The sequence below is a fragment of the Lissotriton vulgaris genome, chromosome 10, assembly GCF_964263255.1.
Source record: "Lissotriton vulgaris chromosome 10, aLisVul1.2, whole genome shotgun sequence".
NCBI lineage: Eukaryota > Metazoa > Chordata > Amphibia > Caudata > Salamandridae > Lissotriton > Lissotriton vulgaris.
The window spans coordinates 153,224,168-153,246,742 of record NC_141698.1 but is presented as its reverse complement, the minus strand read 5'-3'; positions in this window follow the sequence as shown (position 1 = coordinate 153,246,742).

Genomic DNA, 22,575 nt, shown 5'->3' with positions numbered 1-22,575 from the left:
CGGCCCGGTGGGTGCCTGAGTGGCTTTTCTGGAGGCAGATGGGCCTCTATTACCTCCCTTTTACCAACAGGCGGAGGTGTCACTCCCATTCTCTCTCCAGGCCACCCATTCATTTATGCAGATTGAGTGGGTAGGAGGGCCTGAGCAGAAGTGGCCTCGCTTGTATTCAGGTGTGGTTAACCAGTGTGAACTAATCCATGCTTTTTTTTTTACCTAAGTGAAGTTAAAAAAACATGTCTCTTTCAGAGACACCCCCTTCTTTTCATAATACTTTGCCGAAGCAGTGTTTTGCGGAAAGGCAGCCTGCAAATGTGGGCCACTTTTTTTAGCGTTCCCAAGCCAAATTTTGATCCCAATCCAACCCTGGCATAGGAGATCAACAGCACCCTTAACAAGGAACCCCTACTGCCCAGTTACAGATTCTACTTGATACAGTGACTTATGGTTTTGTTTTTTAACTACTGATGAGTTGAAGAAAAGATTCTATTTGTCTTTAATTATATGTATTTGAGCTGCCTGTTTATTTCATTTAGCTCAAAAATGTACCTTGGAAAAGTCACAAAGAGAAATTAATTCATTTATTTGGAATTATAAATCAATAAGACTATCATGGAAGAAACTAAGAAGAAGAAGGGAAAAGGGGGGGCTTGCACTCCCCGACTTGCTGTACTATTCATGGGCTTTTCAGATTTCACATTCGAGAATGTTATTGAAAACACCATCTAATTTAACCTCCAACTCCATGAACAAAGCTATAATATTGGGGGCAGATTCAACACCTGAAGGATTTATGTTCAAATTTGGAAATTATAAATTCTTCAAAAAATTAAACTTAAAATGGCACAATCATGGGCTAAAAACTGGTATAACTTAAGGAAAAAAAATGGCCTGTCCTACTATTCTACGTATTCTCCTATTTGGGGCTCACCTGGCTTACCAGTATTTTTGAAAGATAGGCTATCAAACATTATAAAACAAGCAGGGATTACTAGGTGGGGTCAACTGATCAGAGACGGGAAATTAATAGCCTGGAATGAATTACTAGAACTACTAGGAACAGAAATATCCAGATTTAAATATATCCAACTAGATAGCTGGGTGAGATCACAAAGCCGTACAGACTCCAACATTGGGAAAATTAATGCGTTAGAACAAATGCTGGTAGAGCGACCAAGCGGAGGAAAAGAAGTAGCCACCTGGTATTGGCAGATGTTAGAAGAAAATGATGGGGAGTTTAAATTACCAGACGAGTTATGGGGGACAGTGATTGATATTCCATGTGATGAGAAATGGCAACAATCTTGTGGTTTACTGTATAAAACGGTAAAACCAGCATGGCTAAGACGCAACCATCTTTTTTCAATTCACCGCGCTTATATAACACCGCTAAAACTGTCTAAATTTCTCCCAAACAAAAAATGTAACAATTGTAATATGGTGGATGCTAATGACATACATATGTTTTTAGAATGTCCGGATCTTTTGAATTTCTGGGAAGAGGTGAAGAACACGTTGAACTCTATCTTACAAGTATCCTTGGTAATTACTCTTCCACTTGTTGGAATAGAAGACAATATTAGGGGTAAGGAGAAATCTTTCCTTTTTTATGCGATCTTATTGGCAAGAAGACAGATATGTATTCAGTGGACAGAAAAAACTCCCCCATTACATTCTCGGTGGCTGTCTTCTTTATATGAAACATCTAAAATGGACCTCCAAAGAACTGCTAGTAAACGTAATTTGGTCTTTTGGGATCTTCTGATTAACTGGAAGTGAACCCGGGGTTTTTTTTTTTTTCCCGGGTCCGATGATTATGCCATTAACGCTCTTGGACCTGGGCCAGCCTAGTATCGAATGGGTCCTACAGGTTGAAAAATACCTAGATAGAGCTGAATATATTCCTTCTCGGTTTGGGACATCCATGCCATCGGAAAAATCAAATCAAGGCTCTGAGCCGGGTAAAGTGGTTGGTATGTCCTTTTTCGGAAAAGGAAAGGCAAATGAGGACAAAAAAAAAAATGTACCTTGTTCCCTTATAGTTCAGAGTCCAAAAATGCATAAATTACCACTGGAAGCCTACAATTGTCAAATCTTTACATAAAAATCTAACTCTAAATCCAAATAACTACCAACCTACCTCATTACCTACATATCAATGGATAATATTGGAGAAATTAGCCTGTGTCCAACTTAAAAGTTTTGAAACTGGTCAAGGGGAATATCCACCACGGATTTCCTTCTTTACTGAAGGCTATAGTATCGGACATGGGAAATCCTGCTGTAATTCATTCAGGTCAGATTTGATGCACACCTTATACACATCAGGGATAGTTTATTTGGATAAATGTATCCACTGCAGGAAGTGCTATGGAATTTTGAACTTTTATTTAACAATTAATTTGCATGTTTTGCTATTATTGTTGATTTCAAATGATTGCTCTTCGTTATTCTCTTTTATTTTTTAGTAAACTCTCTCTATGCACTTAACTTTATGGGGTCACTGAAAGTGAAGGGAGCCAATATGAGTTAATTTGAGTAGTGGAAATGTGAGTCTATTAGTTGAATTGAATATATTAATGGAGGGATAGAAGAGAGAAGAGACTAGAAAGTGTTATTTGGGAGTTCAGAGTAGTAAAATGAGACTTGGGAAGAGGGAAAGGAGAGATGGAGGAGGTAAGAGTCTCTAGAAAGAGATCAGGGAGATCATAGGAGTAATGTGAAGTTTGGGATGAGTTAAAGGAGAGATGGAGGAGGGAAGAGCCTCTAGAAAGGGATTAGGCAGATCGGTACAGAGCAGGAATATCGTCGTAAAAATATCGACTAACCTAAATATCGCCGCAAAAATATCTACAGGAAGAAATATCGATGACAAAAATATAGTTTGACCAGAATATCGACAGACAGGTAAGTAATATCGATAACATTAATATAGTTGTAATAAATATCGTTTACAAAAACATAGTTTACAAAAATATCGTTTTTTTAATAATTATAAGTAATGTAGTGTTTTTAATGAGTATTTGTTGTCAAAGTAGTATTTTTTGTAGTATTTTATTAGTTAATAATGTATTTTATGTTGAATTTAGTGTTAATAGTTCCGTAGCGGGTTGTGGGTTTATAGGGGAGTAGGGTGGGAAGTAATTTAAATATAATAAAATAATAGATTAATTAATGTTTTAAATGATTATAAATAGTGTAATAAATAATATCAATTAGTTAATTGATTAATAATTATGTAATTAATTATGTTAATTGTTTAATTAATTTTAGGTGTGTACTGGAATTTTTTAGCGAAAATGTAGTGAATTAATTACATTTTAATTGAATAATTATTTATTTAATGATTAATTAAATAAAAAAAACGATTTGTTATTTTATAAATGAGTAAATACATTTAGTAATGTTTGCACCTACACTATCCAACGCTTTCCCTACTGTTGCACCTTCTGGTGTGGGAATAGTAATTTTTACCCCCACGCTATCCAACGCTTTCCCTACTGTTGCACCCTCTGGAGTGGGAATAGTAATTTTTACCCCTACGCTATCCTACACTTTCCCTACTGTTGCACCCTCTGGAGTGGGAATAGTAATTTTTACCCCTACGCTATCCAACACTTTCCCTACTGTTGCACCCTCTGGAGTGGGAATAGTAATTTTTACCCCTACGCTATCCAACGCTTTCCCTACTGTTGCACCCTCTGGAGTGGGAATAGTAATTTTTACCCCTACGCTATCCAACGCTTTCCCTACTGTTGCACCCTCTGGAGTCGGAATAGTAATTTTTACCCCTACGCTATCCAACGCTTTCCCTACTGTTGCACCCTCTGGAGTGGGAATAGTAATTTTTACCCCTACGCTATCCAACGCTTTCCCTACTGTTGCACCCTCTGGAGTGGGAATAGTAATTTTTACCCCTACGCTATCCAACTCTTTCCCTACTGTTGCACCCTCTGGAGTGGGAATAGTAATTTTTACTCCTACGCTATCCAACGCTTTCCCTACTGTTGCACCCTCTGGAGTGGGAATAGTAATTTTTACCCCTACGCTATCCAACGCTTTCCTTACTGTTGCACCCTCTGGAGTGGAAATAGTAATTTTTACCCCTACGCTATCCAACGCTTTCCCTACTGTTGCACCCTCTGGAGTGGGAATAGTAATTTTTACACCTACGCTATCAAATGTTTTAACTAATAATATATTGTATATTTTAATTATATGTATGTATTATTGTTGTTATATAAAGTAATGTGTTAAATATATGTATATGTACACATTTATTAAGTTTATAACGAAAAAGTGTAGTTAATTTGTTTTCAATAGTTTAAAAATAAAAGTAATGTAATGTATTTTGTTAATAGTACTTATATTTATTTATTATTTAATGGAAATTTAATTAATTTAAAAAGTCGATATTTTTTACATCTATATTTATTACAACGATATTTTTGAGTAGATATTTATGTACTTACCTGTTTAAGTATAGGGTGTCGATATTTTTGTAAACGATATTTTTACAACTATATTTATGTCAACTATGTTTTTGTAATCGATATTTCAACACCCTACCAGGCAGATCATAGTAGTAAAATGAGGTTTGGGGTGAGTCAAATGGGGGATACATAAGGGAAGAAGTTAGAAAGGGTTGTTTTGGAGATCATAGTAATAAAATGAGTTTTGGGTGAGCTAAGGGGGGATGGAGGAGGAAAGATTCTAAAAATGGGTATCATAGTAGTAGAATGAGGTTTGGGATGAGTCAGAGAGTGGAGGTAGAGGATATGATGAGCGGGTTATGGGTAGGAGAGAGTAGTACATTCGAGATAGCGAAAGGTTTTTTTGTTCTTTTTTACTTTCTTCTACAGTAGGAGTAAAGTAATAAATATTTAGATACATGACTAAATAGAAAGGGTATACATGTAAAAGAATATGATATATTGAGATATATAATTGTATTGCATAAACTCAGACTTTTAAGTGTTGCTTTGCTTAAAGCTAATTTATTTGTGTATTTTTATAACTCAATTCCTTTTTTAATTTATATTTTTGACAATACTTCAATAGTGAAGCACTTGTAGATAAAATAGTTATGATAATATTTACATATTGTAATAGATAAATAAAACAGACTCAAAAACTTCTAATCAAATAACTTCTATAAAAACTATGCAGTGAACTATAAAATTGGTAAGCATAGAATAATATATATATTTATTTAACCATAAGTAATACATAAGCAGACCTAAAGAATATCTATGTATTTTAAAAACCATAGTTTTTATATATATTTGTTTAAAGAAATATGCCTATCTAGATAGATATTTATAATCAAATTATAAATGTTTACGTACACAGGGATATGCTGTAGATTAGTGTTTGAGTATGGTGTTAATCTAGGAAAGAGACAGCCCTGGAGTAGGCTGCTTAAACATAGAAAGATGTACCACCTGAGGTCTTTTTATTGTATGGTGTTGTTTTGAGGTGAGGTGTTAATCTTGAGAAGACATTCATTTTAGGTCTCCTGGCATTAACCGTGCGAAAGCGCGGTCTCGCCAGAGACCTATTGTGAGCGACTCTGCTTCCCAGGAGAGGGGACAGGAGCTGGCCGCGCGCTGGGGAATGGAGCGGGCCACACGCACGCGAACGCGCTCGCTGTGGCCAGCTCCTGTCTCCTCTCCTGGAAAGCTCCAACACGACACACGCATGCGCACACACACACGAGCGCCCATACACGCACGCACACATACATACAGAGAACCCCTCCCACCCCCGGCGTCGCACACATACACACACGCGCACACGTTCCTTACACGCATGCTGACTTGCCGATCGGGATTCATTATGACGGGGCACACCTACGGGAGTTTCTCCTCTGTTCCCCTTATCCACTTTTCACTTGTTTCTTTCCATCTTTTTTCGAATATATGTGGGCATACCTTGCAGCCAATCGATTCCACTTGTATCCAGAGGCAACTCGAGGAAGGAGCCAGGATAACTCACAGCTCTAGGTAAGCAGGCGCCCGTCTGTACATTTCTGATCTTGCTAAGCAGCCCGACTGCCTGTTCCCTGTACTCGGTATTGCTTTCTTTAACCATCCTGAAGTTCCACCACTCTTTCCTCGTGTTATCCTTCATTTTACCCGCATGTTATGTCACTCTCATTCCGACCTGGGCTGGCGTTTAATGTTCTAATCCTTCAGCCTCTTACATGACCCTCTCCTTCGCACCCGGCCCCCTCCCCTCTCCCCCGTCTCCCCTTTACTTCTCCCAAGGGACCAACGACACTGGCACACATTCAGGCTTTCTATAACTCATGTCGCACCACCCGTGCTCTCTCTCAAGAACACGCGGTTTGATACCAACACCCCCCTCCCACCCATATGCCCACTGCGGGGGCCGTGCCGTCCAGCATCTTTTGCTTTAATCATTTCGCATCAAGCTGCGCTACCCGGCCTGTACTTTCTCTCTCACCCCTCCTGGATGCTTTGAGGGCCACTCTCTGTTTTTGTGTCGGGCCTTCTAATTTTCCAGGCATTTTACTTTATTTTATTTTACTTTATTTTATTTTACTTTACCATTTAAGCTCATATCGCCTATGACCTCGCGGCTCCAGCATCACATCGCCTGCCGTTATGCGACACCCGCCCCGCTTCTTGCACCCTGACCCCCCCCACCCATCATTGTTGTTCACGTTACTTTCTGTTTTCGCTAGCAACTATCTTACATTACCTCGTTCTTCCCCAACAGTTCCACACGTGGGGCCCTTATCAAGAAGGCCCTGCTGTAGCATTTGACTTGCCGTTATTTATTGCTGCCACCTCTGCAACACACTTCTGAGTCTACATATAGACCACCGACACATGGTTTGGAGCCACTTTGGACCTTTTGACATCACACACGGTACGTGCTATCATATATATTTTTGTTGCACTTGATATTTTTGGGGACTGCTTCCAATCATTAGCGGTCTCTTTTCCTTTTCATGCACTGTGCTTTTCCATCATGTCCATGCTGCTTCATAGGGGCCTAGCCAAGATACTTGCCCATCTGTATACTGCCCTGACAAACCCGATTGTTCTCTTTTACAGTACTGTAGTCCCACAGTTTACCTTGGTCAAAAAACAGTTAACATGTTTTGGACTTCATACTCTTCCGATATACATGTATAGTTTTTGTTTTTTATTCACTGTCAATACTCATTGTTGAAGCAAGACGCACTCAAACCTTATGTCTTGATCTTTTACATACACTTGGTGGGTTAGTGGCTGCAATCCACCAGCTGTTTAACTCATACCCTCCGTCATTCAGCCCTTCCCAACCCCATGAGGGGCCATATGCCCATTGCATTTTTAGGTCTCCTGGTCTTGAACCGCGTGAAAGTGCGGTCTCGCCAGAGACCTATTGTGAGCGACTCTGCTTCCCAGGAGAGGGGACAGGCGCTGGCCGCGCGCTGGGGAATGGAGCGGGCCACGCGCACGAGAACGCGCTCTCTGTGGCCAGCTCCTGTCTCCTCTCCTGGAAAGCTCCAAGACCCACGCATGCGCACACACAGAGAGACAGTCCCCACTGTCTGCTCTCCCCATGCGCACATGTCTGCTCTCCCCTCTAGCAGCCATACCCCCCCCCAGCCCTTTTAAACTTACCGGGCCAATCTCGGGGGACTCCGATCTCAGCACGCGGCAGGGGCAGGCACCGGGCATGTGCCTCGTGCCCCCTCCACAAAGTTCAAGTTGCGGCTCTTGCCCAGCTTCTTTCCCGGGGCTCCCTCTTGGTCAAGGGAGCCCCGCAACACTTGCTCAACCTCCTGCTGGCGGCCCCGGGGCTCTCCACCGCTCACAGGAGCCCCGGGCCGCGAGACGCATTTACTCCGCCTGCCTCCTCTTCCGGTCCGGACGCGGCCCCGCCCCCGTCACAGGCGACCTTGCCTGACTTCCGGTGCGGCTGCGGCGGGATTCCGGGGGCATTTTCTGCAACACAAACCTTGTTTCGCCATAAGGACATGCCATGTAGTCTGCTCTTTGAATTTGGTTGTAAATCTTGTAACTCCCAATTACTGGTTTTGTGCTTTGGAAATGTTTAATTGTGGAGTCTGCACCAACTTCTCAACCAATATTAAAAGATACAACTGCTTCCAAACAAAACGCACCCCAACGGTAAAGTAAAATTTTGCATGTGCTTTAAAGAGTTTCCAGCCATGAGGCCAATGCATTTTGTATTTTATTTACTGTGCAGACTTGGTTTAGGTGGGGATGTCAAAAAATATTTGAACTCCTAGAACCAAGAGTTCGTTATATGCAAAGATGATGCCAGTTACTATGCATTCACTACACCTCCTAATTTACTTCTTGAAAGACTGCTGTAAGTGTCATTTCTTTAGCTCTGTGTTCAGACTCCGTGTTTTCTGATCCTTTTCATACTTTCCATTGGACTTCTTAATGCTGTTTTTTTTTATTACCTAGCCCCAACATACTGAACCTTGCCAATCTAAGTTGGGGACCTCAAAAGCTAATTTTCACTTTAAAATGGCAGCTTGGGGAGAGCATACAAAATCACAAAGACAAAAATTCTACAGTTTTATTTACGGTGTTTTGTTACTGGTAAGTAATCTATTTTAAACCCCCATACTACTGTGTCCCAGTTTGACTTCTTTGACTCATGCGGTCCTTCCAACATAAGAACAGATGAGAACCCTTTTGCACTACACTTAGTAGAAGCAATTCAAAAGCCTTGTCGTCCTATATTACTTCTGGTTTACCTTAGGTTAGGACTTTTTCAGAATGTATTAAGATTGACTTTATCTTTGGGATAGTGCACAAGATTCCCTAACTGCTCCTTTTCCATTTAGAGGACATAAGCGCTTTTTCTATTGAAGGGATAGCATAGCACTTGTATGCAGCTAATGTTTACTTTTTCTTTAGTTATGCTTAATTCTCACTCCACCAGTTTCATACAATGTTGGACCTATGTTTCTGAGTTTCTGACCGATTTTTCAAATCATCCTTTCAGTTCCAGAGCCAGACCGCTCTATGCATAGCGAGTGCTTCACAGATAAGTCACTGGAGAATATTTAGTACTAGGGTATAATGACATCTTCAATGTTCATCTGGCCTAAGAGAGTTAGAAATTTGTTGCATGAAAGCTAAAGTCATATTAGTCGTATTTCACAGCCACCAGCTGCTGATATTTTTTCCTAGAAATAGTCCCCTGCCAGGGAGAGGATTTGTGTAGTTGATGGATGATTGGCTCCTGTTTCCACCCTGCCAGGTGTGAAAGGTCTAGCCAAAATAAACAAACCAGGCTGACACAACCTGTGCGAGCTGAAGGGTTGAGAGGCCTCTTCAAATATGAAGAGGATTGGGGGGGATACACCCTCCCTTGTAAGCTCAGTTCAACACTATAGTTTCCCACCAAGTTTTGTGGGGATTGTGGTTTATAGTACACGGGACAAAGATTGGGGGGGGCGGGGTAGGTCACCCCGTGTGGATATGCTAGCTCCGCATGAGTAGTCTGGGGAAGGAAAGAATTCCTTTTTAGGTCTCCTGGCGTTGAACCACACACACAACCATACATACAACCACAGACACACAACCACACAACACAACAACACACACAACACAACAACACACACAACCACACACACAACCACACACATACAACCACACACACAACAACACACACAACCACACACACAACAACACACACAACCACACACACACACAACCACACAACAACACACACACAACCACACACAACCACACACAACCACACACCACCACACACCACCACACCATCAGTGCACACTTTCACCAGACACAAACACCATCAGTCGTCAGTATACGCTTTCACCGGGCACAAACACCACCAGCCATCAGTGCATGCTTCCACAAGGCACACACCACCAGACGTCAGTGCACACTTTCACCAGCCATCCACACACCACCAGCCGTCAGTGCACGCTTTCACCAAGCACACATACACCACCAGCCGTCAGTGCATGCTTTCACCAGGCACACACACACCACCAGCTGTCAGTGCACACTCTCACCAGTCACACACACCACCAGCTGTCAGTGCACGCTTGCACCAGGCACACACACCACCAGCCAGCAGTGCACACTTCCACCAGGCACACACCACCAGCCATCAGTGCACAATTTCTACAGGCACACACACCACTAGCCATCACTGCACACATCAATTGTTAACAGGCAGCAGAGTTCGGAGTCCGTTGTAGGTTTTTCATAGTTGATAAAGATGATCCATGGTAGAGGCCATTGGTGAAATCATATGTAGACAGAACAAGAGCAGGAAGATGCGTCGCATAGTTTAACATAGAAATGAAGCTTGATCTTTCTCATTTGTCCACTTGACCGTTCATTGATAACTTAGAGCCCATGGTAATTCCAAGGTTTCTTAATTCCTTAGATACTTTAGAAGGTGGTCCCAGATCGTCAGGCCAGGAGCAGAGTGGGTCATAATTTTTCCAGTTGCCACATGTGAGTATTTCAATTTTGGAAGCATTCAAATTGAGATGGCTCCATGTCATCCACTGATGAACGGCTCTGAGGCAATTGAAGATGTTTGAGTTTCCAATGTCTTTGAGGCTTTCCAATTTAAGGAGTATTTGTGTGTCGTCTGCATAGTTATAGGATGTGAGCTGAAATTCATTGACCATTGCCGGTAATGATGTCATGTAGATATTGAAAAGCATGTGTGAGATGATAGAGCCTTTAGGGACCCCTGCTTTTGTGAAGTACGGTTTGAATGAAAAAGTGGAAGTATGGATGGCATTTGTTATGAGTTTAAGACAGGATGTGATCCAGTACAGAGCAGTCTCCTCTATGCCAGCTTTGTAGAGTCTTTTATTAGGATGTCATGGTCAACTGTGATGAAGACAGCTGAGAGGTCCAAGGGAAGTAGTACAGAAAACCTGTTCCAGTTTACTGTGTTTTTAAATCCCATATGGCCATGACCGCAGCCTCTGTGTCTCTGCCTGGGTGGAATACAGTTTGCTAGTCTGGAAGTGTGGAGATATCTTCACTGAATCATGACATCTGGGCTAATGCTGCTCTTTCTATCAGGAAAGAGGGTATCCTGATAATGTCTTGGAAGAGGCTAAAAGAAAAGTTACGTTGAGAAAAAGAGAAGAACTACTACAAAAAGCATCAAAAACCACAGAGAAGAGACAAGTATTTGTACTAAAACATTCCATACAAGCACCTAAAATAAAAACGATCATAAGGAAACGCTGGGACATTATTGAACAAGAGCCGGATTTCACAGGATTATTTCAAGGTGCACCATTGTTTGCACACAACAGAGCTAAAAACCTAAGGGAACTCTTGAAAGCACGCAAGGTGACAACTAAGAATGCACACAAAGGATTGAGAAAATGCCACAACTGTGGACAATGCGGGAATGTAATTCTTGGCGAAGTATTCAGGCATCCACACACAGGCAGTGAAATTAAATTGCCTCACACGTCAGATTGCACCAACGAGGGGGTCATTTACGCCATTAAGTGCCCCTGCGGTTTGGTGCACGTGGATAGGACAAGCAGAAAAATAAAAACGAGAATAGTAGAATACAAGAGTCGGATTTGAAATCACACTACAACATCCACCCTAGTGGCATATTGGTTAGAAACAAAACACACGATTCCACAATTGAGATTCACTATCTTGGAAAAAATACAGTGTGAATCAGGTAGTGATGTGAACACCTCCCTGGCACGGAGGGAAACACATTGGATAAAAATGCTGGGGACAGTACATCCAGGAGGTTTAAATGATCACTACGAACTGTTATGCTTTCTATAAATAATCATGTATAGTTACAATAACTGTAACACTCTGAGGGGTGTTCTTCAGAAACTGTAGGTTGGTGATTACCGACATCTCATCATTGTAATGGGATTTGCACTACCTGGTTGCTTTTACACTGTTCTTTTACTATGTTTCTTTTTTTATATTTGGGAGTTCATTATGATTTTTTTCGTACTCTAGCTTAACAATAATATTAATACTCGGTACTACATTACCATAGTTGCAAACATATTAACATAAACTGTGTATTTAGAATAAGTGGTGTAATCCCAGTTTAAACTGATTACAGAGATGATTTCTACTAGCACGGTTAGTAGTGATACTTAACCGAATCCTGTTTGGCTAGGACTAAGGATACTGTGATAACAGTTATAAGGAACGACATTGCGAGACAGAAGGGCACTGACATGAGTTTGTAAATGTGTGTAATTTGGTAGACATCGTTGAAACATGTTAAAATTAAGAAAAGAAGGGCATGAAGGCTTAGATATTTAAACTATTGTGAGCCTGAATAAAGCTTTTGCGTTTTTAACACGGAGGGTATGCCGGGTGCAGGTCCCTTTAAATATAGAACGCGGAAGTGAATGTAACACTCGCGTGTGAGGTGAACACGAGCAAGACGGCAGGAGCTCGATACTGGGTCCCGGTAAAGCACGGCGATAGGTAAGCTGTGGTTAAGCAGATAGTTATATTAGTCTGCAACGAAGATGTTGAGCAAAGGGACTTACGTTTGGTTTTAATGTTCTTAGTTGGAGTTGAGGCAAGAGGACGCGCTTGGCAAACACGAGCGAAAGGCACTTGGAAACACGTGTGATGAACCTGGCAGGGTAAGACTAAGAGCACGAATTATTGGAGCCTTAACTGTTGTTCATAGGAGTACGTGGACATTAGATATATGGCGGATCTATTGTTTCGATATTTTTCAGGTTTCACAAACCCTGAAGCACGCTATTGCAATCTTCGTGAAGGGTGAGAGGTTTACCCAAAACGCATAGTATAAACATGGTGGCTGGTCAATGATGGTAGTGGGATGTCGTTTAAGACCCTTTCTAGTCACCACATTAAGAAGAGTGGGTTATAAGGTGTTGAGACGTTCTTGCTAATATCCTTGTTTTTTATAACACAGTATGAGAATTTAGATTTTCTAAGCAGATACACATGGAAGATAGTCCTTTCACTATTTCTATTTTTCTTTACTTTTATATTATTTCTTATTTATTTTTTCGAGTGCAAATCCCAGCAGATACTCCGTATAATGAAGGTTGATAACACTGAGACTGCTTTTTGAGTCATGATTTTTTGACATTGCGTTGTAGGTGCAGAACAAACTGGAGAAGATTGAAAGAACGAACATTGTTACTTTATAATCCCCCTGAAGAAGGGTTCAGAGGAACCCGAAATGCATTGGGAGTTTTGGGAATTTTTAGTAATGTATTTAATATGTATATATATGTGGTACATTGCATACAATTTGTTTAAATACAATTATGTGTTTTTTACATATCAAATGAATTACAATTCAGACATGTTCACTGTGAACTGATTGAGTTCAATAATGTATATTGAGAAACATGTTTGAGTACTAAAGAAAAAATATCATAAATGTGTGATTTATAAGCTCAAAAAGATTGTTTGAATGTTATTGATGACACCAAGTGTCAATAGCAGTGCATCACGCAGACAGTGGTTTCCTCTGTCTCCTTATTGTTGTATTTCTATCAGTTTGCCAGGAAAGGTACATTTGTAATTGGTCTGTAGTTGTCAGAAAACATGCTGGTCCAGTTTTGTTTTCTTTAACAAAGGCCGTTTGCGTACATTTTTTAGGTCTTCTGGAAAGATTTCTGTAGTTAAAGAATTATTGATGATTCTTCTTAGTGGTGTGGCAGCAGAGGTAGATAAAAGAATGTTTTTGAAAATTTGTGGTGGACAAGGGTCGGAAGGGCTGCCGGAAGCCTGCTTGCTTTGACCAGTTCCACAAATTCACTTTGTGGTATTTGCTTGAAGGAATGCAGAGGCTCGGTTAGCCTACTCTTGAAAGGGATTTTGGGAAATTGGTTGGTGCTGGCGGTTTTCTTTTGTTTAAGTAGGAGTCCAACGTGTCTGCTTCACTTATGTAATCGCTTGCCAGTTTGTCTTGAGTAATGGCTAAGTCCTTTTGGGCATTTAGGTTTACGAAATTCAGTGAGAATTTCATAAAATTCTTTATTTGCACATTTACCATTTGAATTCTGTATAAATAACACCATTCTTTTTAGCTTTTTTGATTATTGATTTGTATATTCTGTTACCTTTGTAGAGGTGAAGTCTGTCTTGGGTGCTGTTTGTTTTGAGCCAGCTGTGTTGCAGATTTCTAATTTCCTGTTTTATCTATTTTAGTTCTGAATTTCTCCATGGTCCTTGTTTTCTTTTGTCCTGTTTTGTTGTTCCTAGTGTTATTAGAATATCAATAGCTTCAAATCAATTAGCCACAGTAAAATCCCCCCTGTTTTATTTCAAACAACATTATGGCTCATTCATAAAGCTTACTGGACACCAGCATGTTTACACTCACAACATTTCTGTTCAGACCCAACCTGTTGGAATTGCATGGAAGAAATAGGTGAACTTAGCCCATCTTATTCTCCACTGAAAGACCTTGACAAAGTTTTGGGATAAGGTTGTCACGTTCTTATCTAATCTTTTTGAGTGCCAATTAAAAAGAGAATTCTCCTTCCTAATTACAGGTTTCCTTAGCACTGAAATAGAAAACCAAGCAGATAAAGAGCTACTGGATCTCCTACTCAACCTCTGCAATAAATATTTTCCTAAATAACTGGAAGGACACACACAAAGCCTCCTTCAAAGGTTGGATTAATTGGATCATCCATATTAGAGGCACAGACAACATCGCCCTCCAACAGTCTCCTTGGAAATCGCAGTTTAGAAATATCTGGGACAAACTAGATAACTATTTCGCCACAAATAAACCGCCATGACATGCTGTTAGAGTCACTTAACTGGTTCTCCCTTACTCACAGTAGGACTCTTACAACCACTAAGGGGCATATTACCAAGCAATAGTGATAATTATCGCTATTGCTTGGTTAGAGACAAAAATTTACCGCTGAGCTGCGGCGATTTGTATCGCAGATAAACCTTGGTATTACCAAGGTTTATCGCAAATGCGATAAAAATCGGCCGCAATGCATGAATATCGCTGAAAAATCTGCGATATTCATGCATTACCGAGCTAATGCTCTTAGCCATGTTATCCACCTTCCATTGGATAACATGGCTAAGAACTGCTCAGGGCAGGTGTTAGCTTTTGGAGATATTCGCGCTTAGCGCGAATATCTCCATAAGTTGGTAATAGGAGATAGCGATGTTAGCGATGTTAGCGACTGTTTCCAGTCACTAACATCTTGGCACGCCCACTTTGCATGTCATTAGTGATAAATATCACTGACATGCAAAGTGGGGCCCAAGATGGTCGCTATCTCCTACTAGCTGTCGCCAACTGGTGTTAGCGACAGCTAGGTAATAGGGAGATAATGTTATCTCCGCTTTCTTGGCTTTTAAAGCCAAAAAAGCGGAGATAAACCCCCTTGATAATATGCCCCTGAATCTCATAAATTGTCCTTTCTCTCTTAAATCTGCTTACGCCAGATCACACGTATGTTTATATACAAATCATGCTTGGGGTATTATTCCACACTTGCTTAACTCTACTCTCCCTCTTCTTATGTCTGTACAACTACCCGTTTCTTAACCGATTCACAGACATTCAGGCCGCCCATTGTTTGATTTGTATTATTTTATATATTGTTTTTGTATTATAATTTGCTGTCTGTTTGTAAATGTTTCTTCTATTTTTCTTACTAGCATTGGACCATACCTTTGGAATCTGTTACTGTTGTGTAACGTCACCAATTTACAAACATTCTGGTATTAGACCCTGTTTAACCTCTTCAATGCTTTGGACGGCCCCCGGCTCAACGGTGGGAGTGTGCGATGGACGGCTGGGGGCTGTCCATTCTGCGCACGCATCAAATTCCGCCACACAGTGGCAGAATTTGCACTGCGGCGAAGAGGATAATTTCTAAAAATGCTTAATAAAAATCATCTGAACATAAATATTTTAACCCGTTTGATGCGTCATTGTGGGCTTGTGCGGAGGACGGCCGGGGGCCACGCCCACTCTTTTTTTGCCCGCACCATGGCGGAATTTGCACCGCAGTAAAAGGGTTAAAAGAAGTTTTCACAATATTGTGATAGATAAATAAAACAGAGACTCATAAGCTTCTAATCAAATAACGCGGGTCACAACTCATTGATCATGTCATCATTTCCTTTGATCTTAATTGAAGACAATAGTTAAACACAGATCCTGCAGGCATAAAAATCTAGTTTTATGTTGTTTTGTGTCCCATCCAGTGTTACTGCGATGGATTCCTGACGAAGGCTCAGCTGAAACGTGCTTAGTGTCTATAACTCGCCAGCTTCTGTTCATTGTTTAGTCATTCGCATTGAGCATTGTCTACAAAGAGTATTCATGGTTCACTTAATGATGTGATGTAAAAGTAAAAAAGAAGCAATAAGATTGATTCATGTAGTATATATGCAGATATCGATGTATTCACTGTGAATGTTGGCACTTGCGAAAAAATATTGTAAAAAATGATTTTAAACTATTTAAACCAAAGATTTACAATACATGTATATATATATATTTATCCTAAGAAATGAAAAACGTTTTCTAAAAAATGATGATTTAACAATCAATAATAATAATATATGTCATGTTGTATATGTGTCATAAACATACATGTAATTGCGTTATTCACTCCCTAGATTTTTTTTGCCTGCACATATAGACTTAATGAGATCTGCCTAGATTTCTTTTTCCAGTGTATAACAGCTAGTCCACCTTCTTTTTAACCTATACGATATTGTGTGTGATAGTTTGATAGACTGGAGGAATGGCTTAATGCAACACTGGAGCCATGCGATCTCCCAACTATGATTCAGTTATGAAGAGTAAGTCAGATTGTGATTCAGTGAGTAGGTCATAGGTCACAGTTGTTTTTAGAAAGTGATCAAGCATTTATAAGTAGGCAGTTTAGAGATTTTATTTTGGTGGTGGTGGCGTGACTTTCTTTTCTAGAAGTTTAAGCAGTATTTTTTAACTTGTAGCAGGTGTGTCATTAGTGCGGGTATTTAGTGTATGAGAGTATCAATAGTGTTGGTTTTCTATATCGTATTTCCTCGTCCAGCAGGCTTAGAAGGCATTTTGTTGGGTCTGCTTGTTTAGGTGGAGGAGATGGTGGTTGAGAGTGAGATGGTGAGCTGTGTTGTTTTTGCTGAGTAGCCCTGACAGAGTGGGGTTTTGTGTAAGAGTGAAGGTGCCATTGTATGGTAGTTGTGTATAGAAGGGCGTTTCGTTGTGGTTTGTGGGGTTTTGTGGTGATTGATGACACACTGAAATGTGGATATGTTTTTTTGTGGTAAGTAAGTAGTTTGCATTTGTTGAGAGAGTGCTATTATGTTTTCGGATTGCTTAAGGTTTCTTATGAATGGTGAAAAGGACAGCATGTCTGGCCCTAGGCCCAACCTGCCCCGAACAGGCCCAAGCAGGCAACTGCCCTTAGCTGGGGCGCCCTAAGCCTAAATAGCCCTAGATCATGTGAAACTTTGGCCAAAGGGAACCCTAGCCCTAACCAGTCATAACCCTAAGCTCTGGAGCCAATGTGAGACCTGGATTTAGGAACCAATCAGAGCCCTAGCCCTATTAGCCAATCAAAACCCAAACCCTGAGCCCTAAGTCTAATAAAAATCCTAGCCCTAGAAGCCAACCAGAGCACAGATGCAACAACCAATAAGAAATGTATATAAGGTGCAAGTGATCTTAACCACAGGCTGGTGGGTAGGGGGCAGGGAGGTGCTTCCGAAGTCAGAATCTCCTAGGATCCAGACAGGCTCAATCCACACTTTGTATTCCTGTTGAACTCTGCAAGTAAGGCGCAATTCTAAAACCACTAAAAATACTACTTTTCGCACACTTCAACAATTCACTTTTTCTAGCCAAAATACGAGTGCTACATACACTTTCTAAACACAGTTTAAACCATAAAGCTGATTATGCATTTTGGCTTTTTTACCTTGTATGACGAGGGGGGGATTGCTTTTTACCGGCCTTAACACAGTATATGGGAAAACTAAGAGAGAAATGTAACCAGTCACAGGTAGAAACAAGCATTGGCATAGCCAATAGGTCTCGCCTTTGGGGCCTTATAAGTGTTTAGCCATGCATAGCATAGCGCGCAGTGCCAAGAAATGCCAGTAACAGACGGAAAAACTGTGATGTAACTGTAAGCATCAGTGCGTTCAAAAGTAGAAAGATAAAATCGCAGTTACAAATGTTCATACACCTATCTTCAAATACACACGCATACCTACACAATATTTTGTTCTGTCAAAAAACAACATAAACGTGATATTGCAGAGGTGCTACTTTTATCAGATGCACTCGTATTACACAAAAATAGCGCTACGAGGTAACTGCGAGCGCTATGAAGTGACTGCAAGATGACAATCGTAGCTTTAGAAAGCACATAAAAAGGGAAATATAATAAAAAGTGCAGCTCTCAAGACCTCGCAGATCCAGGGCTTGCCCGTTCTTCACAGTAAACTGCCCAGAATATGAACTGCGTCAATAATAGAGGGGGTCACATATGAAAAAAATAAATATACCTTTGGGTGGGTTCCAGGGTACTCCCACGAGGCTCACATATTCACACTTTTCTACCTTTTTTGACCAATGTATACATATATTTTATTAATGTATTTTCTTATGTATTCATAGGGCGCAACGGATACCTATGAGAGTTTCCTGGCGCTAGCAACAGCTCTGTTATACTGCACGGAAACCCTCCTCACAGCAAGTCACAGAGCGTAAAGGCAAGTCTTGAAAGATTTCCTAAATGGCCGCAGTTCCACGACACATGCATACATACATTCCGTATTGGCGGCCCTGTGACTGGCACCTCTGTAACTAAAACCTTGAAAGCAAAATACATTGTCTCTCGCACAAGAAAGACCAGAGCTAAAAATACATGTAAACGATTCATGTTCAACAGCAAAGCCAGGAATCCGGCACATGTTCTGCCGGCACTTGGAGAAAGCGCAGCACAAACAGGGGCATAAAGGCCGGGTTCTTTGTGCAAAATAATGGTTTTGTTGTTTCATCCCACCGCTGCCCCTCAAAAACATCAAAGTTGGTCTGGAGTCACAGCGAGGAACCCCCTCAGCAGAGCCCTTGAGCCACGAGCTGTTCCCAGCATGGGCACAGAGACAGCTTACTACTTTTTCAAGTCTCTTTTTTTCTGTTTTTGTTGCACGCTTCACCTTGGCCAGGGAGCAAGGAGAGGGGAGTGGCTGAGTTGCAAATTCACACTTGCTACGAGTAACTGGGTCTCAGACATCAAAGGGTAGTGTGGTCAGAGGCAGGAAATGAAAAGTAAGGGGACAAAAAAAGTTTGGGGTGACTTTCAAAAAACACAATGGCAGACTGTGTAGTTCAGCAACCCATTAGTGTCCCTTCCTCCCTCACATCTACCCACTTGGAAGCAGATTTCCCGACCCGTAGGTGCTGGATTGCAGTTCCACGCTCGCCTCTCGTTGCTGAATAATAATTCCTGCAGCTGAGACTATGCCGTTTACAAACAAAACACTATTGATATGCCTGCAGCTTGAGGCAAAAAGCAGCGAGAGTGTCAGTGAGGCTTTTTTTCTTGGGTTAGGTTGGAAAAAGCTGCGAGGGGTGGGAGGACTTGCGGGGTGCACGATTGGAAAAGACTTTCTATCAAACACAGGTTTTTACCTAGCAGACTCCAATAAGCAGGCGATGACAATTACAGACTCGTTGTGCGGGAACATGTCAAACTATGTCTCCAAAGTATGCTTAGACTGCACAAAAGAACATTCTGGTAAGTACATATGGCCTGTGCAAGAAGTTACTTCTATACCATTTGTAGGTAAGGGTGACAATAACATGTTACACTTAGCATACATACACACTCGCCACTGACCTCCAGATAGAAACTGCGTCATCGGATGAACATACAGAAAAGGCCATTGTTAAAGATGAAGTGCGGTGTATTTGACAGACTGTCTCAGCACGCACGAATCGGCAAGAATAATGAAATAACAAGCACGGCCGCTGTAAGGAAGACAAGAGCCCTGTGCTGTAAACAGACATCTTCAAAGCCCAAGGGCCCCGACCCCTCCCAGAAGCGTACATATTCGTAAACAGCCGTGTTAAAGGCACCGGCTATGGAAGGAATGCAGCTGCCAGCCTGTGTGCCGCTGCTCGCTCCCGAGAGCAAAACGCCATGGGAGTGAACATTTTAAGAAGAGTTGGGACATGCATCCGCCTTTGGCTATTTGCGTGCTATAATTACTGAAAGACACACGCAAAGGCTAATCAGATGTGTGGAAGAAGCCCGACCCACACTGAGAAGTTATGAGCCCCTCATATGAAGCCTCCCATAGAGCAGCGCATGCACGCTGCGCTAGGCTCGACCTAAAAAACAAATAGCAGTTTTAAGGTACAAAATGCATAGAAAGCAAGAATTAAATTTAAACAGTCAGGGAAAGAGGAAAAAATTGTTCTGTTTCAGAAATATAGAGCACATAGTCTGTGCTCTTACCGCCTTCTTTGTCTTGCTCAATGGGCTGTTTATTCCACCGAATAACTTCAGCAGCTCTGAGTAAAGCACTGGCACATCACCCACTCTTAGTAAGTGGTAACCCGGACCAGCGATGCTCTTTGCCTTGAAAACTGGCTGCAGCAACGCACCCACGTGCTCGCTTCTATACCCATTTGCTTTTCCAAGGCAACCAGAATTTCCGCCCCTTCGTTTAATGAAGTCCTCAGGCAGAGTAAATGCTCCTGCAAGCGCCTGGAAAGGGTGTTACGAAAAAACTTTAATCTAGAGGACAAAGCTATTTATAAACAGGCCTTGAAAGTCCACTACATTAAAATTTATGAGGCCAAAAAAGATCTTTTCCAACCAAAATTGAGTCATCCGATAGTAAGGGCAAGGACATTTTTAAATCGTGAAAGCCTTCTCTTCTCCACTTTTGGTCACCAGACCTTTTACAACCTCTGTGGAATGGACAAGCAACTTGCTGCCTCTTTCCATGGTAAGATCAGAGTTATCCAAGGCTTGTTCGCTGAGAACCTCCCGGTGGAGGGAATGTACTCCAAATGTCTAACTCCTGGAGCCCCTGTAGAGGGTTCATCGCTAATACAGTTTCCCCCTCTTCAATTGGAGATTTCCTTATAGATTATGAAATGCCTTAAGTCTTGCTACCCCTTGGACCCCTGGACAGCAAATTTGCTGGCCTCGGTGACCGAGGTCATTAATTCAGAGGCTAATCAAGTCTTTAAATCCTTGCTGAGGACCGGCCAAGTGCCTGGCAGATGGAAAAGTGACAAAACCCTGCCACTGATAAAAAAATCCTCAACCGATCCCTTGGTAGCAGCCAATTATAGACCTATCTCACTGCTCCCGTTTTTTCTAAGACTCTAGAGAAATATATTAATTCAGTCATTTCTGAATATATGGAAAAGAATAATCTCCTCCACCAGAGCCAGTCGGGTTTAGATCCAATTTTAGCACAGAGACGGCTTTGCTCGAAAGCTCAGACTCCAGCAAGGAGAAGCTGGATAAGGGGGTAAAGCTATGTTAATTCTGCTGGACCTCTCCGCGGCTTTTGATTCTGTGCCACATGACTGACTCATGCACAGATAGTAGGAGTGCGATCTAGGTGGCACGGTTCTGAAGTGGTTCTCCTCTTTTCTGGACGATAGATGTAAATGTAAATGCGGCGTATTTGTATAGCGCGAACAGTGACCCGGAGGCATCCCGGCGCTTGTACTCCTACCACAAGGGAACCCCTCCTGGCTTTTCCTTGTGGGGTGTCCACTCCTGGGCATCCCATGGTGAAACCAGGCATCCCTTGTGTATCAGGGGGCCTTTGTGGAGACTAAGCAAGCTATTGCCCAGAGTTGCAGCGTGAGACCCATGCTTAGAATCGGCACTGAGGCGAGAATATCCAGTCAGAGGAATTTAAGCCCGAAACCCGCCGAGGCGGGAATCGAACCCTGGTCCCTGGCCAGCGTTCTGCATCAAGGTCTGCCGCTCTAAGCATTGATTAGTAAAGAAGAAGATGCCAGGATTCGATTTCTACAGACCAGAACTGGTTTATTCAGCTGGTGTGTGCCTTCTAATATTTATTTAAAGAAGGTATGCATTTGTCATAAATCTCGCATTTCAAAACAATTTGAAAACTTTCAACAATATACAGAGGCTGAACAAATCCCTTTTACTGGGGATATGGATAAACAAAATATTTCACAATTTGATACATTTCAAAAACAATATGTATAAACAAGAATCAATGTAAGATAATTCATAACAGTTGCGCTTTCATCATTTTTTCAAAACACAAGCATTGAATCCTATACACCAAAAATAATTAAGGTACATTCATCGTTTTATCACTATGCTGTGTGCCTACAGCCAGATGGCCGACGCGTTTCCAAACCCTTCCGTTAGTCTAATGGGTTCTTCCTCAGGGCCGGGCTGTGTACCTATGGTGTGAAATTATGGACATTTAATATCTCCTATTTTCCTGGTTTTTTACTTAGCTTCAAATGTGGACAATGTCTAGAAAATTTTACCTTATCTGATAGGTTTGTAGGCTGATGCTT